The sequence below is a fragment of the Lynx rufus genome, unplaced genomic scaffold (genome assembly GCF_022079265.1).
Source record: "Lynx rufus isolate CCGP_SWC_20201006 ecotype Redwood Valley unplaced genomic scaffold, mLynRuf1.p SCAF_14, whole genome shotgun sequence".
NCBI classification, from domain to species: domain Eukaryota; kingdom Metazoa; phylum Chordata; class Mammalia; order Carnivora; family Felidae; genus Lynx; species Lynx rufus.
The window spans coordinates 66,439,189-66,456,779 of record NW_025814828.1 but is presented as its reverse complement, the minus strand read 5'-3'; the positions used below and the strand labels follow the sequence as shown (position 1 = coordinate 66,456,779).

The 17,591-nt window shown below is 38.5% G+C and overlaps 1 pseudogene; it reads right to left on the bottom strand.

Annotated features, from left to right (window-relative positions):
• Positions 1 to 73: 73 nt before the first annotated feature.
• On the bottom strand, positions 74 to 8,915 carry LOC124509305 (ER membrane protein complex subunit 3-like; annotated as a pseudogene).
• Positions 8,916 to 17,591: the final 8,676 nt, after the last annotated feature.

Here is a 17,591-nt window from a genome sequence, read left to right as displayed (position 1 = left end):
AGGCTCCAGCTCACATGAAAGTTACAAAGCTAAGGACTACTCTGAGTTTCTGACATACCTAATGTCCTTGCCTTCATACAATGGAGGTCTGTAATTCCTTGTGAGCATGCTTTGAAGTGGAGGTCTTTGGCCATGGGCTCCTCTTTCACATCATCTCATACCCACTGGTGATCTGTCAGCTCCAAAGCTTTCATCTCAGTCTTAAACGTTTTGTTGGTATCTTCTGGCACAGCCATGGTGATTCCAGACACTTGCTCCTGCATCATTCATGATTGGTCAACAGCATTCTCATGGCCCAGAATCAGAGTTAATGCTCTGAGGTCCAAAGACACTGAGGAAATACCAGGATGCAGAACTCACCTGAGATGCATTAATGTGAGCAGTTCAATTTCTTGCTGTAGCATGTGCTTAAAAGGGAGGAATACTGGAAACAAAACCTGGCTTGTGACAAAGCTTGAAAATGTTGACCCATTTATCAATAAGAATCATAGGAAAGACATTAGTTAAATTGCTTTTCATTAAATCTGTGAGCATAGTGGAATGAGTCATAGCAGAAATAGACACCACTTTCCTTTTAGTTTTTTCTAAAATAGCCATCCTTTGGGATGTTGAAGGAATATTTTCTGGCTAGCTAAATAAAAAAAATTATTATACCTATTACATTCTCAAAAGAATGTTGAGTTTCTAACCCTAGGTACCTATGAAAGGAACCTTATTCAGAAATAAGGTCTTTGCATATGTAATCAGGTTAAGATGAGGTCATTAGGGAAGACTAATCCAATATGAATTATGACATTAGAAGAAAGTGAAAATGACATAAAGATAGGGACACACAGAGAGAGCATGTGATGACAGAGGCAGAGACTGAAGTGACATCACCACAGGCAAGGCACATCAAGGATTGATGGTCACCACCAGTGTCTAGAAAGAGGCCAGGAGGATTCTCCCTAGTGTCTCAGTGTGCAAGACACTACTGGCACCCTGATTTCAGAATTTCAGCATCCAGGGGCTCCTGGGTGGCTCAGTCAGTTAAGCATCCGACTTCAGCTCAGGTCATGATCTCACAGTTTGTGAGTTTGAGCCCCGCGTCAGGCTCTGTGCTGACAGCGCGGAGCCTGGAGCCTGCTTCAGATTCTGTGTCTCCCTCTCTCTGTCCCTCCCCCACTTGTGCTCTGTCTCTCTCTCCCAAGAGTAAGTAAATGTAAAAATATATATAAAAACATTAATAAAAATTAGAATTTCAGCACCCAGAACTGTGAGAGAATCAGTTTCTGTTGCTTTGAGCCACTAATTTGTGGTACTTTATTACAGCAGTCCCCATAAACGAATAGAGTACCTTAGTTCTGTTTCTTTCTTTGTTGATGTGTTGCTTTGCTGTGATTAACAGTAAGACTGCATCTTATGATATGAGCGCCATTGGTATGTACTGATCACATGTGTGTGCCTAGAAGACACACAGCTTGTTCTAAAATCCAAGCCCTGAAACTTACTAGCCTTGCTATCACTGTGCCTCAGTTCCTCCATGTTGAAATTCAGACAACAAAAGCTCTTTCTCATAAGTTGTGGTGAAAATTAATAACTAAGTATAGCTTGAGCCTTCATATCAGTATTGGGCAAGGGAACAGTAGCAATAAATACTGATAATTGCTCTCATTAATATCACATCACAATGAACCATGAACATTTCTATTGCCATTTTTATTATTATATTTATATTGCATGGCATTGACTGACCTTGGCAATGATATTTATCCTTAACCTAAAATGCAATTTACAAAGCTATAACTAGGATATTACATTTGTTCTCAATTAGTTACATCTGAAAAGTAAAATGCCGGAAAAAATATATATTGAAATGGAAACAGTGCTTATCTATGAGTACTAGACTTTGAAAGGTCTCTCATGATTTTTTCCTTCCCTGTCTTTTCCATTTTTTATTTCTAACAAAAGTACTTGGGTTTAGAAGTGAGAAACAATTGTGAGAGAAAATAAATATCCCCAGACTGAACATCACATCTTATTCTTCTCTTTCAACTCCTGTTTCTTGGGCCCAGAGTCCACACTCTTCTCTCCTGTGTAACTAGAAGGGAGAGTCAGAGGAACAGGCATGATGTGCAATAGAGAGTAAAGTTAGACAAAAGGAGAGCACATGAAATTCAGGGTAAAGGAGTGACCATGTGCTTGCCTGTCCCCACTCAGGTCATGGGAAGCTGTGCAATGACACTATGCCTCCTCTCCAGCTCCATCCCAAAGATCCCTCCTGCTCACAGCAGTGACACTAAATCGCTGGATTTGTGGAAGTGTGAGCTCATCACTGCTTGCTGTCCCGTATCCCAGTATTCTGTCTGGTAGTCATGCTATGATGTTCACGTCAGAGGCAGCACACTGACAGAATGGAGAAAGCAAAGCTGAAACAGGCAGCTAACATTTTGAGGGCTTTCTAGATGCCATATAATGTAGGTTGCTCTTTTCAGACTTCTGCCAGGATACTGGCTTTAACTTCAACTACAATATCAACAGTTGGAGAACAATGATTCTCCAGCTGACTGCCTTCAGACTCCAACTGTAACTCTTTGCTGAGTCTTCAGCCTGCCTGCCCATTCCCCTTCAGATTCTGCCAGGTCTGCAATGTTAGAGTCACTTTTGTAAAATAAATCGCCACCAATATAACAACATCCTATTGATTCTGTTCCTCTGAAGAACCCTGACCTCAAATTTCTATGGGAAGTGCCATACCCAGCCAGGTCCCCACACCAGAACTGCCTCCTCCCAGTGATCCAAACCCTGGCCTTTTGCCAAAAGCAAAACACATTTGCACTTCAAGACACCACATGAGAAAGAACTGTAATTAAACTCTGTAGAGGAGGACCAGGGAAATGGATGGAACTCTGCCAAGGTTGATGGAACAAAGAATGTCTCTGTCTTCGGGGATTTCATTTGCATTGTAGAGACATTAGGGGCACATTATCAGTACATGGAACCCCAGGGAGATAGCATAGGGTTCTTAGGCGCTAGGCCTTGGAGGGTGAACATGTAAAATCAAGGCCATGCTTGGCTGTCAGCCATTTGTGGCAGAACACTAAAAACTGCTTATAAGTGTGTGATTGAATGATTTAGATAGACAAAAATGTCATTTAAGAAGTCTCAGAGCTGTTTTAGGGAGGCAGGGCTAAAATATTATATTTTCTACTTTTTAATTTACTTTGCGTATATTTTGTTTGTTATTATTTTTTTGCTTTTGCCATGTAATTTTTTTTGAATGTTTATTTATTTTTGAGAGAGAGAGAGAGGGAGGGGCAGAGAGAGAGGGATGTGGAAGATCTGAAGTGGGCTCTGTGCTGACAGCAGAGAGCCCAAAACAGGCCTCGAACTCACCAACCATGAGATCATGACCTGAAGTGACGTCAGACACTTAACTGACTGAACCAACCAGGCACCCCATTGCCACGTAATTTTTAAATGAAATTAAATGCATCACTCTTTCCCTAATTGCTTCTAGAGTTTTACCCATGGCTGAAAAATTATCCTGCATTACCAGGTTATAAGAAGAATTTCACTGGATGTACTTCTGTGGACAGGAGAGAGACAAAAAAGGGATGGAACATATTGGGGTGTCAGGCATAAGAGAAACAGTTGGAGAGGTGACCATCTTGTGAGAAATCTGTGAAAACCATGTGACTAAGTCAGGAGAATTAAATGTTGAGATCAGGATCCTGGTCTTGCACTTGTCTTTGAGAACTCTATGTGGGTCTGGGCTCCAACAACTGGGACACGAGGATTTAAATGAAGCAGACACTCATGTCACCTTTGATGGACCCCTCATAGAATTAAATAAGAGGGACCACCTTCCAGGGGATAAGATAAACAAAAAATCTATACCAAAATCGACCACACAACCTGGCTGCAGACTAAAGAGAAAAGTAAAACATCTAGTCTACACAAAATGTACAAGAACCAAGACTGAAAACGCGTGTTACTCATTCTTCATTATCTGGGAGTGAGGTCTCCTCCAGAGAAGGTCATAGCCTCGTTGAGCTCCTCAAGAGGATGGAGGTGTGGGTAACAAGTTACCTCAGTTTCCCAAGGTAGAACCTCTTCCTGATCGACCACATTATTTCCTGGTTTCCATTATTTGCCAGCTTTGCAAGACTCGGGATGCAGCTTGGGCTAAACTTTCTTGGAAGGGAGTCCATTTGAGGTCATATTTCACCACCCTATGGGGTGGGCACTAACATCGGTTTTACTGCCTGTGGACATTTCCAGATATCCAGTCTAGATATCAAGACAGGAAAGATGTGGATATAGATGTGAATTTGGACTATGCTTGGCTCATAGTAGGTATCTAATTCACATTTAATAAACATGTGATGTAGATATAGGTAGGTATAAAAAGGATGTGAAACTATGTAATATGTGCTATCATTCTTTTATACATATATGAAATTTCAAAAAGAGTGCTGGGATCACACTACAGTTATTGTTTCATAATCTAGCTTGCAGAAAAGCTTTTTGTGTATCTTAAAATTCTGTCTTTTCATGGGAAAAAATATCCTGTAGAAAATGAAAATGATGCCCCTATATAGATATGTCTGTCTGTGTATTGGGTCATCTGTAAAAATCTGTGAAATATCTCGCAGAGCCACTTGGGGAGAAATGAACAAATAAATCAATAGTATCTTATACACAATACTGTAATACTTTAACACATATAAAACAAGATATCAAATTCTTCATTATGTAGGACAAATACTTACATATTTATCAACCCATATATATGCAAGATATTATCTCTAAAGTTATGTGTTAAATAAAAACATATAAAAATGTGATATTAAAAATATTCATGATTATTATTGTCCTACTAGCCTTCCTATTCTTGCAGTTAAATATGTATGTAGGAAACAAAAACAACTCATTTCTAGGTTTTGATATTTATCATCATCTAAGCACAAAATTTTGCTTTACAGCAGGAGAAAACAGGAAGTTTTTTATTGTCCTTTTTTGGGGGAATCATTAGCTCCAATATGTTATGTTCAATTTTGAAATATTTACAAAAATGCTAAATCTGAAGATAATTCCGTATGTTTTTCTATATCATTATATGTAAAATTTATAATTTGGTGATTTACAAAGAACTGGTAGTCTGAATGATTTTCAAACACGAATTTTCTTCTGCAAGATGGTAGATATTAAATATTCAAGAAAGTGTTTCCCCAGGGGCGCCTGGGTGGCTCAGTTGGTTAAGCGTCCAACTTCACCTCAGGTTATGATCTCACGGTTTGTGGGATCGAGCCCTGCATCAGGCTCTGTGCTGACAGCTCAGAGCCTGGAGCCTGCCTCAGATTTTGTGTCTCCCTCTCTCTGCCCCTCCCCTGCTCACGCTCTGTCTCTCCCTCTCTCAAAAGTAAAATAAACATTAAAAAAGGAAAGTTTTTCCCAAGTGTTCATAAATAATGTTTCATATATTCATGTCAAATAAAAGATACTTTAGATACCTTAATATAAATAAACAAATACATAAATAAATACATACATAAATAACTGAATGAATAAATGAAGCCAGAAGAAAATAAAATGCGACTGTATGATTACTTCTACATAAAATTATAGGGAATCAAAACTAACCTATTTACACAAAGATCACCGGTTTGCTGGGGACAGGACATGAAGAGGGAGTGGGTGGTGGGTAGTACAGAACTGAAAATGTGATGTCATAAGAATATAATCATAATAATCTTTAAGAATACCTGGTAATTATCATGGACACTGCTGGGTATCATGATAACAGGGCAAATGCACAGTAAGTTATTATTTTATAAAATTCTAAATTCTTGAAATTGACATTTTTAACTAACACTTAGATGATGTCAGGCTTTCCTAATATTTTTCTTTATAGAATGGATAAAACCATGTTTGCCAGTAAAGAATCCATTTCATGATCTCAAATTGCTAGCAATCCTTTTAACTAACTGCATATTTCACATCCTTCTGAGAGAACATAGGACTTGTTATTTATGGTCGGAAAAATATATGCATATTAATTGCAAGTGCATGTTAAAGATCAAGTTGTTGTCAGGCCGAACAACTGTTGCTTTCAGACAAAGAAGGACTTCTTTAATATGGGCCTCATGGGCTACATAGAGCATGTAGCTTCTGAAGAAATAAAATTTCACGTCCTAAAACCTCTTCTTGCATGATTAAACCAAAACAACTTCTCTACTTTTAGGCTAGTTTGTGAACCTCAAGGACCTATTTCACAACATGCTATTGTTAGATCTCTGACCTCACTTGAGCCAGGCATCATATCTCACAGGGATGTGAACTGTCAGGAACTCCTGAGGACTGCTGCCTTTGAATCTGGAGTAGCAGCTACAGAAGACCTCAAGACACAGGTCCTCAGAATCTGACTCCTTCCAACACCTGATAGGAGGTTGGCCACATCCATGAGGACCTGTACAGGGAGGGAGACCTAGATATCAGTATCATGTATGGAGTAATGATGTGCTTGGCACCATGCAAAGTACTAGGTTACAGATAATGACATTCATATAATTGACTGTTGGAAAAAAAAACCAGTATGTTTCAATGGGCTTCACAATAGGGCTTTTTTATATTTTCCTCATGTATCCCCTAAGAACAAAGTTGAAAAGGAATAAGAAGTGGACTGGATTCATAAGGCATTCATGACCCCACAGCAACCATGGGTCCATGGGCTTGCTCATGTGTATCACTGAACTTTCTCAAAGGTCCTGTGGGTGAAGCATTCTCATCCCCATTTTATAGAGGGAAAATCTGGGGCTCAGAAAGAGTCGTTACCTATTTTGCTTTCTGTGCCCCTGCCTTTAGAGGAAAGCAGCTCCAGGACACTCCTGGAGCAGGACCCACACTTACTGGGGCAGGACAGGACCCTCAACGGCTTTACCTAGGGGAAAGCTGGAGCACTGCATCTCCAAACAAGAAAGAGGCAACTTTGATCTGAGATCCCTTTGCATCCTCACACTCCAGGGTGGTGCAGCCCCTGAATCCTGGGGACTCACTCTACCAACTGAATCCCAAAGACCTGAAAGTGAGGCCTGCTCTCCTCTCCAGGCAGCTTTGTCTCTATTAAAATGTCCTCAGGGTCTTCACAATGAAGTCACCTTTCTCTGGCAAAAGACACTCTCAAGACCCTCCTTCACAATGGAACTGCCTCTGTTCTTTCACCATCAGTTGTAGAGTCCTGGGAAACTGCATCCTTTCAGCTACCCAAAACCAAGGTTTCAGACAGTTGGGTCAAGACCTCTCTCTTCCCCTGGGATAGTGATAATGTATGACTTTAAAGCACATGTTTGACACCTTGTGTATCCATCTATCCATCCTCTCATCTGTTTAACAGGCATTAAGATCAAACTCTACATCATCCCTGTGGTTAAGTTTTAGGCTTTTCCAGAATGGAAACAAAGAAGTAATGTGTGAAAAGGGTAGTGTGGTAAATTCAGATGTTAAATCTAATAAGAGATGGTCATTCCTATTAAGATTTCAGCCTGTTCATTCAAGTCTCCTATAATTCATAACTTATAAATATGGTTTAATGCCCTGGGCCCCTCTCCACATCTCTAGTTACTCACATTTTTTTTTACATATACATACAACAATATTCTTTGAAGAATTTTCCATACTTAATTCACATTGCCTGCACATACCATCTAATTTAGTCTCCATCCCACATCTAATGGGTGCTATTCCCCCATGCTTCCACAGAAATTACACTTGGCCAATTCTACAACTCAGTCTTTGAACATGTATAGATCAGGAAGATTTAAATGGTAGTTCAAATTAAGACAAACATGTGTTTCACCCAGAGGAAAAATTTCTGTCTCCCAGGACAGAATAAATTGCCTGGGTATACACAAGGACTTCATTGCAGTGAGATCAGTTATGTACAGGCTAGAGTTTAGTTAGTTTCAATAGAGTCAGAGTCAGATAACTGAAAGGCTATGCTTTAGACACTGGCCTCTCAAATGAAGCACACATTTTCTCCAACATAGCTCGACTTTTCCTTCATTAAAAAGGATTTTGCAAATGTGTTTTGTGCATGTTAGCAATAATATTTCCTGTTCACTTCAATAACCGCTTTCAGAACTGATTTCATTTCTTTCTAAAGAAAGCTAGGTATGGAATAAAATTATGTGAAATTATAATGTTGTTCCAAACTCTGTTGTTGATAAATATATTTTCTAAAAGCATTGTCTAATATGTCATGTTTAGATCACACACTGGTGATGGTATATAATGGTAGAGTTAGGGAACTCTTGCAGTTAGTGTTAAATTGTACTGATTTCTGTAGCATACAAATCATGCCAGATTTTCTTTTGCAATCTTTCTATTTAAAAAAAAACAAAATAAGTATACCTGAATCTATACTGATATAAGTAAATGTATCAATTAATAAAAACATGGATCACAGAAAACAAACTGTCTTTATCAAATAATTCCAAATAATATATGTAGATACCTTTTCTCCATGTGCTGAATCTTAATTCTGCCTCTCACTCCTGAGGACAAGGTAGACTTAGTGACTCATTTCTTGAGTCGGTGAATGGAAAATAGTTACTGTACACTGGGGAAAATAGACAAAAACAGCCTTCACTCTGAGATGAGGGCCAACATCTCCAATGACCTAGTGATGTCAAGTGGGTGTCATGTCTTCGTAAATGTGAGGTGATGAGAAGGGCACTCGAACTCTGTGGTTTTCTTTCTCAAAACCCATAACCACAATGTAATCAGGAGAAAAAAATAACAGACTATCCCTGCACTCTTCAACACTCTCAGGGTCATAATAATAGTCTGGCAGCTCTGCAAGTGCTTCAACAGAGAGTTACCATAGGACCCTGCAATTCCAGTCCTTGGTTCACAGGCAGGAGAGATGACAACATATGTCTACATAAAAACTTGAACATGAATATATGTAGCATCATCACTTGTAATAGCAAAAGTGGAAGCAATCCACATGTCAACCAATTAATACATGAGTGAAGAAATGATGTATATTATTGGGCAAACAAAGGAACGAAGTACTGATATATGCTACAACATCAATGACCCTTGGAAACATTACCAAGTGAAAAAGGCCAAATATGCAAAAAACACTGTATGATTCCATTTATACAAAATATGCAGAGAAAGACCATTAATATAGCTGTGTCCAAGGAATTCCCCCTTTTCCATCCTGACTTCCAGAAAGCTCTGTCTTGTGGGTTTAAGTCATAGCCTCTTACTCTCAATTTCTTGCCCCACCATGTCCAAGCTGCGGTTCATACTTTCGTCGGAAGGTGACAACAATACACCACCATCATCAAATTGGGTATGATGTACACACCATTATTTATATTAGCAAAATAAGAAAGAACCCAAATATTCACCATTAATGAATCAAAAAAATAATGACATATTATATGGCAATTAAAAGGAATGAAGTACTGATACATGCTGTAACATGGATGAACCCTGAAAACATTAAGCCAAGTGAAAGAAGCCGAATATGCCAAAAGCCACATATTGTATGATTCCACTTAAATAAAGTGTCCAGAGACAGCCCATCAACATGCTGTACACAAAGAATCCCCCTGCTCCATTCTGAATTCCAGAAATCTCTGTCTGGGGGATTTGGGTCACAGCTGCTCCCTCCCACTTTTCTGTCTTGTGATATTCAAGCTGCAGTTCAGGCTTTGGTCACAAGGTGGTGGCACCAAAGCGCCAGCATCATCAAACTGTTTCCAAAAAGTGTCAGCAAGGAGTAAAGACAAATCAGTAATCTCCCCAAATCCAGGATTTGAACTTATGCAGAATAATTCTAATTTTGTCTGGGAAAAAAAAACCTGTTAGGTGTAAATTACGATTGTGAAACCACATACTCCGGGGCCTGCAGATGAAAAACACCAGGTGACAGGGGCATGCCTTGGCAGTCAGTGGCAGATATGCTGAGGGGCAATGTAGAACAGAACAGGGGGTAGCTAACTCAGAGAATGGGGCATCAGAGCAGGGTCTGAGCAGCTGTGTCCCATGTCATGGACAGGGGATGGCAGACGAACTGGGAGTAGGTCATGGCAGCCTGTACAAGTGTGGGATAATGGAGGTGAACATCCTGTTGTCTGGTAGGGAAGCATTGTACAGTCCACACTGCACATCAGCTGACAGTTATGAGGGAACTGTCAGGGATAAGTCAGGGAATAGGATGTAGTTTGGGGTGAACAAAAAATGGATCTGCTTTAATATACCTATGAATGTTCCAAGCAGAATTGGTGAAATAGTAAATTGTTTCATTTTTTTTTACTTGTTGCAATTTTTTTTCATTAAGAAAAAAATAAGAAAAATGGAAATGTTGCCCAGTGGTCAGATCCAGAATGTCAGCTCTAAGAGTCTCGGACTAATGGGCCTCATAAAGGGGAAGAGAAGATGGAGGCTGGGAGCTTGACACCATGGGATCAACCAGCTTTCTGGATTTTCACTTACCTGGAAGAATACTTTTGTATACATCACTTTTCTAGGATATAAACAAAACATATTTTCTGGGATATCTAAAGCTGAGATTGGAGGTACAGCTCTGGAACTGAGTTTAAACTGCAACTGTTGAGTGTGTACTGGAGGTGGTAGAGCTAGAGGGAATATGGAAACACACACACACACACACACACACACACACACACAGAGTCATCTCAAATTTTCTTCTAACAGAAAACAGGGTGTTCTAGTTCTATAAAAAATACCATTGGTATTTTTATAGAGATTGAATTAAATCTGTAGGTTTCTTTGGATAGCATGAACATTTTAACAATATTTGTTATTCTAGTCCAAGAGCATGGAATGTCTTTCCACTTCTTTGTGTTGTCTTCAATTTCTTTCATCAATGTTTTCTAGTTTTCATAGTACAGGTTTTTCACCTCCTTGCTTAAGTTGATTCCTAGGTATTGTATTCTTTCTGTGCAATTGTAAGTGGAATGGTTTTCTTAATTTCTTTTTCTGTTACTTCATTAGTAGTGTATAGAAATGCATTGATTTCTATATATTGATTTTGTATCTTGGGAACTGACTGAATGTGTTTATGAGTTCCAGCATATTTTTGGTGGAGTCTTTAGGGTTTCTATATATAATATCATGTTATGTACAAATAGTGAAAAGTCTTACTTTTTTCTTACCAATGTGGATGAATTTCATTTCTTTTTGTTGTCTGATTGCTGTGGTTAGGACTTCCAGTACTATGTTGAATAAAAGTGGCGAGTGTGGACATCCTTGTGTTGTTTCTCATCTCAAAGAAAAAGTTTTTAGTTTTTAACAAGTAGCACGGTGTTAGCTGTGGGTTTTCCATATATGGCTTTTATAATGTTGAAATTAAAAACAAAACCACAACGAGATATTGCTTCCACTTCTCACATGTTAGAATGCCTATTATCGTAAAGACAAGAGATAACAAGTGCTGGAGAATATGGAGAAAAGAGAACCTTTGTGTGCTGTTAGTGAGGTGTGTAAATTGGTGCAATCACTATGGAAAACATCATGAAGGATCCTCAAAAAACTAAAAATAAAATTACAATATGATCCAGCAATTCAACTTCTGGATATTTATCTTTACTTATGTAAAGATGGAAGTGATGGATGTCAATTAGATTTATTGTGGTTATCATTCTGCAAAATACAAATATTGAATCATTATGGTGTGCAGCTGAAATCTATATTAATGTTATACATCAATTTTACTTCATAAAAAAGTGGATATGGTCAAAAGGCAAAAACTTCTAGTTAGAAGATAAATCAGTTCTAAATGTAATATACAGCATGGTTATTATAGTTAAGAATGCTGTACTGTATATGTGAAGTTTACTAAGGGAATAGATCTTAATGTTTTTATCACAAGAAATGAAAATTGTAACTGGATGAAGTGATGAACATTAAGTAAACTGATTGTGGTAATCATTTTGCAATACATACATGTATCAAATCATTATGTTGTACTTCTTAAACTTATACAATGTTTTATTTCAAATATATCTCAATAAAACTAGAGGAAAAAATAAATAACTATATCTACAAAAATGAAAATAAATAAGCATTAATTACAAAAAGTAAAATGAAGAATCACAACCTAAACAAGAATGAATTGGAAAGGATAGTAAGAGGTAAAGAAGAAATAAATGAGTTAAGAAACAACATCCCAGTTAACGTTCAGAGCTGTTGGAATACAAAGGTCACGAAGTTTGGTATTATGGGTGATGCCCCCAATAGTGTGCTGGAATCTTGAGGGAGGCTCCCCTTGAACTTCTCATAACACTCCCTTGAGAATAAGGTTTTCTGTTTGTGTGTGTATGTGTTTATAAACACTCTATACACATACATATTATATATAGGCATACTCTCTATATAAATTATATATACACAATATTATTTATAATACATATATATGAATGTATGCGTGCACAAATATTATCTTTTGTAATTTTTTAATTATTATTATTTTTTATTTGAGAGAGAGAGAGAGAGAGTACAATGCAAGCAAGGAAAAAGGGCAGATTAATTTTTTTTTTAAAAGCTTCTGGGTCACATAATTTCTTCTATCTCTCTAAATACACTTCCTTAGTCTTTTTTTTTTTGTTTTTCTAATGTAAGCTCCACATTGAGTGTGGGGCCCTACATGGGGCTTGAACTCATGACCCTGAGATCAAGATCTGAGCTGAGATCAAGAATTGGATGCCTGGGGCGCCTGGGTGGCTCAGTCAATTAAACATCTGACTTCGGCTCAGGTCATGAGCTCACGGCTTGTGAGTTCAAGCCCTGCATTGGGCTCTGTGCTGACAGCTCGGAGCCTGGAGCCTGCTTTGGATTCTGTGTCTCCCTTGCTCTCTGCCCCTCCCCCACCCCTCAAACATAAACAAACATTAAAAAAAGAAGAATTGGACACTTAGCTGACTGAATCACCCAGGTACCCCTGTACAAATTTTATTAAATTAGCAAGTTGGAGGATGATGGTGCCTACCGTGTTTATGTGTAAATGTGTGTGTCTGTGTGTCTGTGTGTGTGCATCTGTTTGTAAAGAAAACATGCAAAAGAGCACTATATTTTGTTTAGGGACGCTGTCATTTTGAGTAAAATAAGAAAGGAATGCATGGGAATAGCATGGGAATCCAATATCCTGGATACTGATTATCCTAAGAGGAGAAAGAAGCAAATATAAAGATGTTGCTAAACCTGGATGAATTTCATAACTCACAATGCTTTTTAACTGAAATATTTCATAAGTAGCAGAGTCTTTAGGGGATGCAGTTTTCAACATAAATATAATCAAATGGTTAACACTGAGCCAAGTGAAGGGGTTAACAATATCAATACGCAGTGGATTTAGAGGGAGCATACCTCAAAATAATAAGGGCCATATATGAAAAAACCTACAGGTAACATACTCAGTGGTGAAAAACAGAGATTTCCTTCTAAGATTAGCAACAAGACAAGGATGTCCTCTCTTTTATCCAACATAGTACTGAAAGTTGTAGACTTTCAGTCTACAGAGAAGGAAAAGAAACACTCAGAGAAGGAAAAGAAGGAGTCAGAGAAGGAAAAGAAACAAAAAGCATCCTAATGGATAATGAGGAAATTAAAGTATCACTACTTGGGGGTGACAAAATATTATGCATTGAAAACCCTAAAGACTCCACCAATCAATATATTCAATGCAATCCCTATCAAAATAACACCAACATTTTCACAGAGCTAAAACAAACAATTCCAAAACTTATATGGAACCAGAAAAGACCCTGGATAGCCAAAGTCATGTTGAAAGAGAAAACCATACCTGGAGGCATCACAATTCCAGACTTCAAGCTGTATTACAAAGCAGTAATCATAAAAAACAGTATAATACTAGCACAAAAACATACATACAGATCAATATGACAGAAGAGAGAACACAGAAATGGACCCACGAACGTAAGGTCAATTAAATTCAACAAAGCAGGAAAAAATATCCCATGGAAAAAAGACAGTCTCTTCAGCAAATGTTGCAGGGAAAAGTGGACAGTGACATGCAAAAGAATGAAACTTGACCACTTTCTTCCAGCATACACCAAAATAAACTCAAAGTGGCTGAAAGACCTACATGTAAGACATGAAAATCATCAAAATCCTACAGAACACAGGCAGCAACCTCTCTGACCTCGGTTGCAGCAACTACCTACTTAGATATGTGTCCAGAAGCAAGGAAAACAGAAGCTAAAATGAACTATGGGACTTCATCAAGACAAAAGAGTGAAGGAAACAATCAGCAAAACTAAAAGGCAACTGATGGAATGGGAGAAGATATTTGCAAATGACATATCAGATAAAGGGCTAGTGTCCAAAATCTACAAAGAATTCATCAAACTCAACACCCCAAAAAAACAAATAATCCAGTGAAGACATGGGAAGGAGTCATAAAAAGACACTTTTCCAAAGACATCAAAGTGGGCTAAAAGACACATGAAAAGATGCTCAGCATCACTTATCATCAGGGAAATGCTAATCAAAACCACAATGAGGTATCACCTCTTACCTGTCAGAGTGGGTAAAATTAACAACTCAAGAAACAACAGATGTTGGCGAGGATGCAGAGAAAAGGGAACACTCTTGCACTGCTGGAGGAAATGAAAACTGGTGTAACCACTCTGGAAAACAATATGGAGGTTCCTCAGAAAATTAAAAACAGAACTACCCTCCAACCCAGCAATTGCACTACTAGGTATTTATCCAAAGGATACAAATATGCTGATTCAAAGGAGCACATGCACCCCAATGTTTATAGCAGCACTATCAACAACAATAGCCAAAGTAGCTCAAATGTCCATCACCTGATGAATGAATAAAGAAGATGTGGTGTATATATACAATGGAATATTACTGGGTGATCAAAAAGAATGAAATCTTGCCATTTGCAACAACATGGATGGAATTAGAGTGTATTATGGTAAGCAAAATATGTCAGTCAGAGAAAGACAAATATATGATTTCATTCACATATGGAATTTAAGAAACAAAACAGATGAACATAAGGGAAGGGAAGAAGAAATAATATAAAAACAGAGAGGTAGACAAACCATAAGAGACTCTTAAATACAGAGAACAACCTGAGGGTTGCTGGCAGGGTGTTGGGTTGGGGGATGGGCTAAATGAGCAAGGGGCATTAAGGAGGACACTTGTTAGGATGATCACTGGGTGTTATATGTAAGTGATGAATCACTAAATTCTATTCCTGAAATCATTATTACACTATATATGTTAACTAACTTGGATTAAAAAAAAAAAGCTGTAACATACTTGTAATGGGAATACAAGAAAGAGAAGGAAAAAAGGAACAGAGGCATATTTTACATGACTAAGAAGTTCCCCAAATTAAACCAGAAAATGAACCACAGTTGCAAGAAAAGCAGAGAAATCCAAGCTGGATATATGCCAAAAAATTATACATCGGTACATCATTTTCAAAGCACAGAAAATCAAAGATAAAGACAATATCCTGAACAAAGCCAGTGAGAGGGGAAAAACGCATCATATATAGAGAAGCAAAAGTAAGAATTATATCTGACTTATCAGAAGCCATGCATTATACACAAAGAAAAGTAAGAATTATATATGACTTCTCAAAAGCCATGCAAGCAACAAGAGAATAGAATGAAATACTTAAAATGTTGAGAAAGGCCCCACCAACCTAGACATCTGTACCTGCTAAATTGTCCTTCACAACAGAGAAATAAAGACTTCCTCAAAAAAACTGTTTTGAGAAAATGTGTTGCAAATGGTATTAAGGTAAGTTCTTTAGAGAGAACAACAATAGTATAGGTCATAAATTCAAATCCACATAAAGAAAGGAGAAGCCTTTGGGACACCTGGGTGGCTTAGTCAGTTAAGCGTCCAACTCTTGGTTTCAGCTCAGGTCATGATCTCACAGTTTGAGTTCAAGCCCCATGTCAGGCTCTGTGCTGACAGTGGAAAACATGCTTGGGATCCTTTCTCTCTCCCTCTTCCCTGCTTTCTCTCTCTCAAAATAAATAAACTCAAAAAAAAAAAAAAGCAAGGAAAAAGCCTTAAAGAAGTTATAAATGAAGGTAAAATAAAAAAAATTATTTTTCTTATTTTTAATAGATCTAACAGATAACAGTTTGTTCAAAATTAAGACAGCAAAAACATATTCAATCCCATATGCTTATATATAAATATATATGCTGATATATTCTTATGTATAGGCAAAATGAAATGAATAACAGCAATGACATAAAGGATGGAGGAAAGAATTAGGCTTATTTTATTATCATAAGGTACTTGCTCTCCCTGTGAAGTAGTATAGTATTATTTAAAAGTGGACTTGGGGGCGCCTGGGTGGCGCAGTCGGTTAAGCGTCCGACTTCAGCCAGGTCACGATCTCGCGGTCCGTGAGTTCGAGCCCCGCGTCAGGCTCTGGGCTGATGGCTCAGAGCCTGGAGCCTGTTTCTGATTCTGTGTCTCCCTCTCTCTCTGCCCCTCCCCCATTCTTGCTCTGTCTCTCTCTGTCCCAAAAATAAATAAAACGTTGAAAAAAAAATTTAAAAACAAAAAATAAAAGTGGACTTGGATTAGTAAATGCATATTGTAAACCCGAGGGCAGCAACTAAAAATGAAAGCAAAAAAGTACAACTGATATCCTAAGAAAGAAGAGAAAATGAAACTATATAAACTGTGAGGTATTGGGGTCTCCTGAAGACTGCTGCCCTTGAACCTGGAGTAGAAGCTTCAGCAGCCATCAGGACTCAGACCCTCAGACCCTGCCTTCTTCAGGAACTTGATATGAGCTTGGCCACCAGCATGTACGGGGAGAAACAGATCCAGCAATCACTATGATTTATTAGTGTAACTATGTGCCACCACCATGCCTGACATGGTATAATAGTGAAATAATTAATTTGTGATAACAACCACATGTTATAATGGACTCCTCACAGAGCCTGTTACTCCTTTTTAATAACAAAGTTGGAAAGGCGAAAGAGGCCTGAATCCATATAGGCATTCATGATCCCACAGTAACCATAGGGCCATGGGGCTTGTTCATGTGTATCACTGAGTGTTCTCAGTGATCCTGTGGGTGAAGTATTCTCATCCCCATTTGACATAGAGGGAAGATGGGGGTCAGAGTTGTCCCATCTCTTAAGTCCTGTGGCCCTGCCTTTAGAGAAATTCAGCTCCAGAAATCCTCTGGAGCAGGACCCACCGTCATTGGGGTAAATAAGGACCCCGATGGCTATAACTACAAGACAGCAGGCACCAAGCTCCAAAGTGGGAAACAGGTGACTTGCTTCTGGACCCTTTGTCTCCCAACACCCCAGGGAGGTTCAGCTCCCACCATGAGGACCCACACACTCAGCTGAATCCCAAACACCTAAAGGTGGGACCTTGCGATTCCCACCACGGGAGGTGTGCCTCTGTAAAAAGTCATCACAATCACCATGTTGACCTCAGGTTTCTATGGTAAATGGGATGCATCAGCTGGATCTCTACACTGGAGATGTGTCTGCACATTCATGCAGTCCCACTCATTTACCTGAAAGCAAACACCTTAGCTC